The sequence below is a fragment of the Meles meles genome, chromosome 5, assembly GCF_922984935.1.
Source record: "Meles meles chromosome 5, mMelMel3.1 paternal haplotype, whole genome shotgun sequence".
NCBI lineage: Eukaryota > Metazoa > Chordata > Mammalia > Carnivora > Mustelidae > Meles > Meles meles.
In genome coordinates this window covers 123,131,154-123,141,095 of record NC_060070.1, presented here as the reverse complement: position 1 = coordinate 123,141,095, position 9,942 = coordinate 123,131,154, and the positions used below count along the sequence as shown (strand labels likewise).

At 38.1% G+C, this 9,942-nt stretch overlaps 1 non-coding gene across 1 annotated transcript; it reads left to right on the top strand.

The window, feature by feature from the left end:
* The first annotated feature begins 290 nt into the window (after nt 1-290).
* On the top strand, nt 291-397 carry LOC123942872. Its single transcript, XR_006818505.1, has one exon. It is a non-coding gene; the product is annotated as a U6 spliceosomal RNA (small nuclear RNA).
* The last annotated feature ends 9,545 nt before the right edge of the window (nt 398-9,942 follow it).

Below are 9,942 nucleotides of genomic sequence, written 5' to 3'. Positions count from 1 at the left end.
TCTCTCTGCCTGCCTCTCTATCTACTTGTGATCTCTCTGTCAAATAAATAAATAAAATATTTAAAAAAAAAAAGAACTCAAGAGTTATCACAACTTCAGTTCCAACTTCATTAATCATCTTCCTTCCCTTATTTTTTTGAGGAATGACTTCTGAATCTCAATTTTTTCATCTCTCATGATGGGTATAATACCCACTTTACCTACCACCATGGAAATGCTGTGTAGAGCCAACAAAATAATGCATGGGAGAATTAGAAAAATGGTAAACCACTACAGGAATCATATAGGGAGTGTTCACTTCAGCAGCACATATACTAAAATTGGAACAATACAGAGAAGATTAGCATGGCCTGTGTGCAAGGATGATATGCAAATTCATGAAGGAATCACACCAAGAGTGACTAGGTACAGATACAGGACCTACATTCATTCTGTTGGGCAAATATTTTTTTAGGCTTCTAATTTCACAAATTCCTAATTTTTGTTAGAAATCCTATAACCTAGTGTGTGAAGCAAAAACTATTTGCTCTTAGTTTGTAAATATGTAATTATGGACAACTGTATCTTGGAACCTATTATTATTTATAATAACCTAACATTATTTATAATGTTTCCATGGAAAAATGCAATAGGACAAGTTGCTAAAAGTTGGCAAAAATAAAACCTAACTAGAGTGGACAGAAATTTTCATAGAAATTAGATAGTAAGAAAAACATAATCTAATCTAAGAACATAATCTAATAAAAATTATTTTCAGGGAAAGCAAGAAGTTTATGTGTTACGTTCCAAATGTTTATACATGTTGGTTCTAGAAAGCTCGATTATAGAACTTAGAAAAGACCTCTCACTTAGAAAAGACTTCTCCTAGTGGGGGTTATTTTTTTCACTTCACATTTCAGCTTCATAGTTAGTATCTTTTTATTGCAGAACCTGGGTGAATCTAACCTCTAAGAATTCTGAATGGGATAATGAGGCAGTGGAAAAACTTGATCCTGGAGTCCATAGGCATGAATCATTTGAAATAATAATCAACTGAGCGTTAGATGACTTACCAATGGTTTTTTGAGAGAGCTCTAGAAAAATAAACAGAAGGAAAGAGAAAAGAAATCAGTTGCTGCTCTGGGGCACTGGAGCCCATAGTTCTCATTTGCATACTTTTCCTGGTGAGAATCTGTGCCATTAAACTTGTCAGCTACAGCAGGGTAGTAGGGACGCTGACTTTCTTCATGGATGCTAATACATATAAGGGCTTCCTTATCTAATGGATTCACTGAGAGGCTAAGTAGCAAAGGTACTAAACAGAAGTCACCGTTTTGGCCCATTTAAACCCCGCAGAGGGCTGGAAAAATCCTTCTACATTTAAACTTAATTTTCTTCCTTTCCCCTATAATTTCACTTATATCTATCTTATTCTGTTTTTAAAAGTCCTTCGTGTGATGTTGATAAGCCCCTGGAAACATTCAAGAGTTCATCTTCCACTTTATAGTTTGTGTTTGGCACTGGAATGTACATCCACACTATCATTAATGATTTACTGAAATGGTAGGTAGAAGACAACAAAAAGTCCGAGAAAATGTGGACCCCAAACCACTGAAATCCCGACACAGAATCCAGGGAAAGGTCCCTAAGATACTATAGGAAATTAAAATTCTCTACAGTGAAGAATCAGGCAGTAAACTTACTGATAGGTCCCGTAGCTCCTGCTGAGAAACAGAAAGGGAGAGAGAGAGGAAGAGGAGAAGAGTGGGGGGAGAGGGAGATAATCAGTATGCTTTATCACTTGGAGGGAAATAACCATTCTTCAACCCTCACTCTAGAGGGAGTGTCCTAAGTAGAAACCCTAGGAAAATCACGGGCTGTTTGCATGGCAATCCTCAGACAGGCTCCGTTTTGTACAATATAGGGGACTTCCAGGAATGGGGCCGTCCCTTGTTTTCAGTAATATTTGCAACATTTAGAGGAGTGGGATAGACTTAGTCCATACTAATTCATAATGTCTCCTTTAAAAATTCCCCTCTCTTTTTTCTGTCATTCCATTAAGATCTTATTGTTATTTGAAAAGTGAACCTTCCTTTTTTGACAGGGTATTGTGACTGCTATTAAGAGGATCCTTTCTTTTCTATTTTCTTATGCTAGCCCATGCTAGCCCATGGGCTCTGTAGTCTCTCTACTTCATGCATGGCTTCTTTGGAAACTGTGTAATGGGAATACTAGAGAAGTTGAGAAACATGGCATCAAGAAAGCAGGGCAGATCAGTACTTAAGACTTTGTGGGTGAGAAAGTAAAGGAACCAAAGTGCAGAAGCAAATTTGATACTTACGAATTGGTGCTGTGAATTGCACTAAAATAAAAAGAAGAGGAAAATCAGCAGGTTTGATATTACCAGAATGCTCATGCCACCAATATTCTTTTTTTTCTTTTTTTTAAATTTATTTTTTCAGCGTAACAGTATTCATTGTTTTTGCACAACACCCAGTGCTCCACGCAAAATGTGCCCTCCCTATTACCCACAACCTGTTCCCCCAACCTCCCACCCCTGACCCTTCAAAACCCTCAGGTTGTTTTTCAGAGTCCATAGTCTCTTATGGTTTGCCTCCCCTTCCAATTTTTTTTTTTTATAAACATATAATGTATTTTTATCCCCAGGGGTACAGGTCTGTGAATCGCCAGATTTACACACTTCACAGCACTCACCATAGCACATACCCTCCCCAATGTCCATAACCCTCTCCCCCTCTCCCAACCCCACCTCCCCCCAGCAACCCCCAGTTTGTTTTGTGAGATTAAGAGTCATTTATGGTTTGTCTCCCTCCCAATCCCATCTTGTTTCATTTATTCTTCTCCTATCCCCCTAACCCCCCACGTTGCTTCTCCATGTCCTCATATCAGGGAGATCATATAATAGTTGTCTTTCTCCAATTGACTTATTTCACTAAGCATGATACCCTCTAGTTCCATACACGTCGTCGCAAATGGCAAGATTTCATTTCTTTTGATGGCTGCATAGTATTCCATTGTGTATATATACCACCTCTTCTTTATCCATTCATCTGTTGATCGACATCTAGGTCCTTTCCATAGTTTGGCTATTGTAGACATTGCTGCTATAAACATTCGGATACACGTGCCCCTTCGGATGACTATGTTTGTATCTTTAGGGTAAATACCCAGTAGTGCAATTGCTGGGTCATAGGGTAGTTCTATTTTCAACATTTTGAGGAACCTCCATGCTGTTTTCCAGAGTGGTTGCACCAGCTTGCATTCCCACCAACAGTGTAGGAGGGTTCCCCTTTCTCCACATCCTCGCCAGCATCTGTCATTTCCTGACTTGTTAATTTTAGCCATTCTGACTGGTGCGAGGTGATATCTCATTGTGGTTTTGATTTGTATTTCCCTGATGCCGAGTGACGTGGAGCACTTTTTCATGTATCTGTTGGCCATCTGGATGTCTTCTTTGCAGAAATGTCTGTTCATGTCCTCTGCCCATTTCTTGATTGGATTGTTTGTTCTTTGGGTGTTGAGTTTGCTAAATTCCTTATAGATTTTGGATACTAGCCCTTTATCTGATATGTCATTTGCAAATATCTTCTCCCATTTTGTCAGTTGCTTTTGCCACCAATATTCTTTTTAAAGAAACTGTGAAGCAGCTGAACCAGAGGGAGAATTACTACTGCATATCAGTAGATAATTTTAACAAAGAAGCCCCATAGCCCTCACTCCAGATTAAGTCATTTGGCATTCATCTTCAATGGCAGAGGGAAACATATAAAACTGGGGTTGAAGTTTGTCAATCTTTCCTTCACTTTCATTCCTCCTCCCTTTCCCTCTCTGTCCAACCCAATACTCAGCTATCTCAGACTGACACTCCTGGGGTAAGTGGGATGTCAGTTCTGTGTTTTTTTTCCCATCACCATCTCCTCTTTTGTCTTTATCATGCTTATTTTTTTGCTCCTCCTAGAACCACCTGTTCTTGGGATACTTCCTCAGTTTAAGGAAGTCCACAAATAGTTATTTTAATTATTTTCATAATAATAAGGGGCTTTCCCCCTGGGTTTAAATATTTATTTGTATTTCATATTATTTTAAATATTAATGATTTTACTTTCCCTTGTCTTAAACTCGGTGACAGTTCAGGGTGTTTTTTTTTTTGTTTGTTTTGTTTTGTTTTGTTTTTTTTTTCTGATGTCTTGAGCATCAGGAGGGGTCAGTAATTCAAATGTAATCATGCAATTAGCTTGAGTAAGAAAGCCTGGATATAGAAAGAGCTTGGGTAAGGAGAAGTCCCATAGCTCACAGAAGACCAAAGAGTGTTAGAATTAAGAAGCAGAAAAGGAACTCACTTATGGGTCCAATGGTTCCAGCTAAAATATGAGAAAAACAAGACAGACTAATTAGAATTGTTCTTCGGCGCAGAAAATTTAGTTTGCACTGAAATTATTTTGGGGAGAACATCATAAATGCAGACACAGGGAACAAAATTTCTACTTCAGGAGAAGAATAAATACATTCTTTTCTTCATTCTCCACCATGGAGGATCCCCGTAACACTGGTATCTGACAGCTGGAGTTGCAGGGATGCAGTGCTCAGGGTGCCTTTCCTGATGAATCCCTGAAACTCAGTAGATTCCACAAGCCATTGCTTTTCTTCCAGCTGGGCTAATTTGAACTTGTTTAGCCAGAACCTATGGCCTCATCTCCGAAGGAGACATTCTGTCTCCTGTGGGTGACCTCAGCTCCCTTATTAATTAGAGTAATTTGGCCTGCAATATCTGAGCATAAAAGGGAATAGGAACTCTCAGATGGCTCAAGACTTTCATAGGTGCAGTTGGCTGGTAAAGAGCTTGAGGCACTAGGCCCACATGCTTACCAATAACAGCCTTCTTTACAAACACCATACATACAGACACCTCTCTGTCCCTCTAGGGCCACATGTGCTTCAGTGACACTTCCCCAGTGTTTGTTCTTGATTGACTTTATTTTAATCAGGTTTCATGTGTATAAATGCTCCAGGAAGAGCAGACTCAGCGTGTGATTTGTCATGAGCTCGAACCCTCAAATTCTTCTTCTTCCTTTAGTGTTGCCCCTGCCCTAGGAAGATCCTCAGGAGTGATGGATAGAAATACGTTAATAAATGAATGAACCCTTGGTGAGTTTCATTTTTCTTGTCATTGACTTTAAGGTTACTCTTGCTATGGAGGATCTGAAGGGATGGAAGACCTGGTTAAACTTGGATGTAGTGCACTCAAATTTTTATTACTTTTCTAGCTATAAGGGATTGAAATTCTGTTAGTAATGGTTCTAAGGTACCTGGGGATTTTCTTAAAAATGCAGATTCTGATTTAGTGGGTCTTAGGTGGAGATTCTTCACTGCCAAGAAACTCCAAGGTGAGGCTAATGCAGATCCCTGGGCCCAATTTAAGCAACAGGCCATTAAGTGACTGGTAAAATCTCAGAACATGTATAGGTCACTGTTTACATTTATGATTTTTTTTTCTTTTCTGTATCAACTGTCTCTCACCCATCCCTCATTCCCAGTGCTTCTGCCAGAAATGTTTGTTGTAATGTCATTAAGATGCTACCAGGACACTTCTTCCAGACTTATTCTTTGTTAACAGTGGGGGACCCTCAGTCAGTGAGCTGGGACTTGCTGCTAGCTTCCTCTGAGTGTGACTGGGATTTCTAACAAGGGACCATCCTACCTTTCTAACACTTTTATTCTTAACACTTTTCCCTTGCCAATTGAGTCTCAAGAGTTTGAAAAATTTAAAAGTAATAGTACTTCCTCAGAAGGCTCCCAGCTTATTAAAATAAGACTAGAGAATCAAGAAGGAGAAAAGAATTGACAATTTGTGCAGGAGGAAATAAAAACATCCATGACTAGCAGAGTCTTACATATTCTAAAGTGTAGTAAAGCAAAGCACATGGGAATGAAAGCATTGGAAAGGAACTTACTTATGGGTCCTGCTGAGCCTGCTAAAATACAAACACAAAGAGGTAAGTCTGGAGACAGCATGACTGAAAGATGTACATTTCAGGGAACTTCAGGTCAAGCATTTACTACATTATTATATTTACATGGAAAGCAGAAGGAGTAATTCTGGCTACCCTCCTCCCCTTTTTTCCTTAAGGAGACTCTTAAAATCATAATTATTGTTCTTGTTCTCAATGTTTACTATCTTCCTATTATCAAATCCTTCTAAAATTTTCTGTTTGTTTTTGGTAAACAACTTCATCCAACCACAGGATTTTTCCTTTCACCTATGAATTAATTTTATTAGTAGGGTTTCCACTTTGCTAAATAAGAAAATTGTCACTTAGAGGGATCCTGAAATCATCCTCAAGCTCCTCACACTGTTAAAGAAAAGGAGAACAGTAAAATAGTGAGATGTCTCCTTTCCTCCTCCTTTATGTGCCTACTTAACCTCTGCTCCAGCCACTGCCCCATAGCAGGTACTTTGTAGAAGACCAAACAAAAACAAAAACAAAAAACAAAAGAACAAACAAAACAAACAAACAAAAAAAAATGGAGTTAAAAAATAAGAGAAACTTACATAAAGGTTCTGGAGTTACTTTGAGGGTTTTTGTATCACCTGTGATGAAAAATGACAAGAATTTTGAGAGATAAAGTTTAAGCAAAAAAAAAAAAAAAAAAAAAAAAAGACAAGTATAATGTCATCTAAATTTAGACTTTCAGAGAGCATGAAGGGTAGGCAATCCTACTTCTTCCTGCCCACATGTGTGGTACAAATAGTCTTGAGATTAAAGATCCAAGACTAGGGGCATTTGGGTGGTTCAGACGGTTAAGCATCTCTTAATTTTGGCTCAGGTCATGTTCTCATGATCATGAGATCAAGCCCCATGATGGGGTCAGTGTGGAGTCTGCTTAAGATTCTCTCTCCTTCTCCCTCTGCCCCTCCCCATTCTCTCCTGCACAATCTCTCTCTTTCTCAAATAAATAAATAAACATCCAAGACTAGAGAGTCCCAGCTTCACTACTCTCTAGTTTTATGACTACATAAGTCACTAAACTTTCAAAACATTACTTTCCTTATCTTTAAAATGCAAATTATATCTCCTTTCTTAGAGGCATGTGTATAGTGAAAAATCAAGAATAATAATGGATAGGAAAGCTGATAAGTTCTTTCAGAATTGTTATGGAAAGAACTATTCAGTGACTACAAAGGAATGAAACTCTTATGCAAAATAGGAAGTTTTCATTGTGTTGAAAGTCTTCAGCTTTAGCTTACTTCTTTTCTGTTTTCTCTATTTTTCCCTCTTACTTCTTTTATTGTCATTTGGAAAGTTCTGAATCCCGGTGACAGGGCATTTTCATGAGCACTTCATTGTGTTGTTTTGGTTTGCTGACCTGTGTGAGTTCACTCTTAAAAAAATCCCTTTTATTCCTTGGTTACCTCAGTACCTTAGTTATACCCATTGATGTTCCAGTGAGATTGGCAGCAGTGGAGAACCATTGCTTCTTCCTTCAGAGGAACCAATCTTACTTTAAGATGTCAAGACCTCTTTACTGAAACAAGTTTATGTCTGTGATGAACTAATTTTCCCATGGAATTTCAAAGGTTTTGTTTATGTGTGAAATTATGATTTGAAGTTTTAGAACCTACTTTGTACTTCTATTTTCCTGTTCTGGAAATTCTTGCTGAAATTCTTCCTCATTGTTTTCTTCTCCACTCTTTCTTCTTTTACCTATTCAAATCTTTTTTCCTTATGTAGTTTTATTTCTCTATTGAATGTTGTTTAAGGGCTGATGTATTATTTTAAAAAATTATATTTAGTAAGAAAGCTTTTAGGCAGTTAAAAATTTGCAGCTTATTTCTCTTCTTATTATTGTTTTTACTTGTATATTTATGACTTTGTTTTTGTTTGCCAGTTTGTTGAGTTTAGGGGGAAATAGTAGCTTTTCATAGAAATGCTAAGATCTCAGCATTTGGGAAGAGATTCTGCCTTTTCTATGTGCTATAGACTAAAGTGACATACTGCCACTTCACTACCAAACAAAGATAATTTATAAAAGATAGCACCCATATACTTAGGATTTAAGAATATTGACTCATATTAGGCATGATAAATATATTTGAGTTAATAGCCTAATTCTGATAAATTAGTAGCATTGAATAGTAGCATCCCAGAACATGAGAAAAGTTTTAGATTGTTTGTGGGCTGAGCAGGAAAGAGAACTATGATCACTCACTGGTACATGCCACAGGCAAAGGTATACAGATAGGAACATATATCATTATATTTTTGGACATTTTTGAACTTAGAATTTTGTAGCCTTGTCCAGTGGAAGACAAATAATTATTCATGGCAGTGAAATGTTTCCACTTACTTTCAAAGTGAAGAAGCAGATAAAAAGCTTAATTGTCCCCCTACCCACATAGGAGAAGAATAAATGAAACAAGATGGGATTGGGAGGGAGACAAACCATAAATGACTCTTAATCTCACAAAACAAACTGGGGGTTGCTGGGGGGAGGTGGGATTGGGAGAGGGGGAGCGGGCTATGGACATTGGGGAGGGGAGGCGAACCATAAGAGACTATGGACTCTGAAAAACAACCTGAGGGTTTTGAAGGGTCAGGGGTGGGAGGTTGGGGGAACAGGTGGTGGGTAATGGGGAGGGCACGTTTTGCATGGAGCACTGGGTGTTGTGCAAAAAGAATGAATACTGTTACGCTGAAAAAATAAATAAAATGGAAAAAAAAATAAAAAAATAAAGAATAAATGAAACAAGATGGGATTGGGAGGGAGACAAACCATAAATGACTCTTAATCTCACAAACCAAACTGGGGGTTGCTGGGGGGAGGTGGGATTGGGAGAGGGGGAGCGGGCTATGGACATTGGGGAGGGGAGGCGAACCATAAGAGACTATGGACTCTGAAAAACAACCTGAGGGTTTTGAAGGGTCAGGGGTGGGAGGTTGGGGGAACAGGTGGTGGGTAATGGGGAGGGCACGTTTTGCATGGAGCACTGGGTGTGGTGCAAAAAGAATGAATACTGTTACGCTGAAAAAATAAATAAAATGGAAAAAAAAAAAAAGCTTAATTGTAAGACTTGAATATCCCGCCAAAACACTTAAGTATTATGTATGTTTAGATAAAGGGCATAGCTTCTGTGGACAGTCTGCCTAATGAGAATATCAGAATTAGTTATCTTAGAGAGTGCCAAACTTTCCACTCTAAATGGAAATCCTAGTCTTTGTAGGGGTCACATGCCCAATTGCTGCAGCAAGTCTCATGAGTTGTGAATCTGTCAGTTTAAGGGGATAGTGGGGAAGTTGAGTACTTGAAAATTGCACAATCTATCTAGAAGCACTGATGTTCAGAATTTAAAATAACGCAACGCTGGTCAACCAGAACGCATGTACAGGTGGCACTGGGCTAGTGGGTTGCCAATTTGGGAGCTCTACTTTGGAAAAGGAAGGGGTTTAAGTGAGTACCCTACATATTTCAACAATAGTAGAATGTGAGATTCACACCATCACAGATTGTGGCCTGGATCAAGATAGACCAAATAAATTCCTTTGTTTCAGTAATTTAATCATAGGTGTTGGTTGGGTCACATTTAATTAAAACCTGTAATTCACAAACTTGTTCAGGTTGTGAAGCACCTAGAAGTTGTGATATTTTTAGAAAAATCATGAAATCATGATTTTTGAGCAAGAAGTAATTTTACTAATTGTGACCAAAAATATAATATTCAATATGAAAAATTTTATCAGAAGCATATAGCTCAGAAGAAAAAATAATCTGTCAACCAGGATTATCTCTTTTTAAATTTTTAAAATTTTTTGTGTCACTTTCCCTAACTCCTTACTTTTCTGCCCCTCATTCCTCTCTCTGTCTTCTTTGTTTAGAAAATGTATTCATTTTGCTTTATCAATAAGTGGAAATCAGTTCCAGTAGACTGATTTAAGCCTTATCACT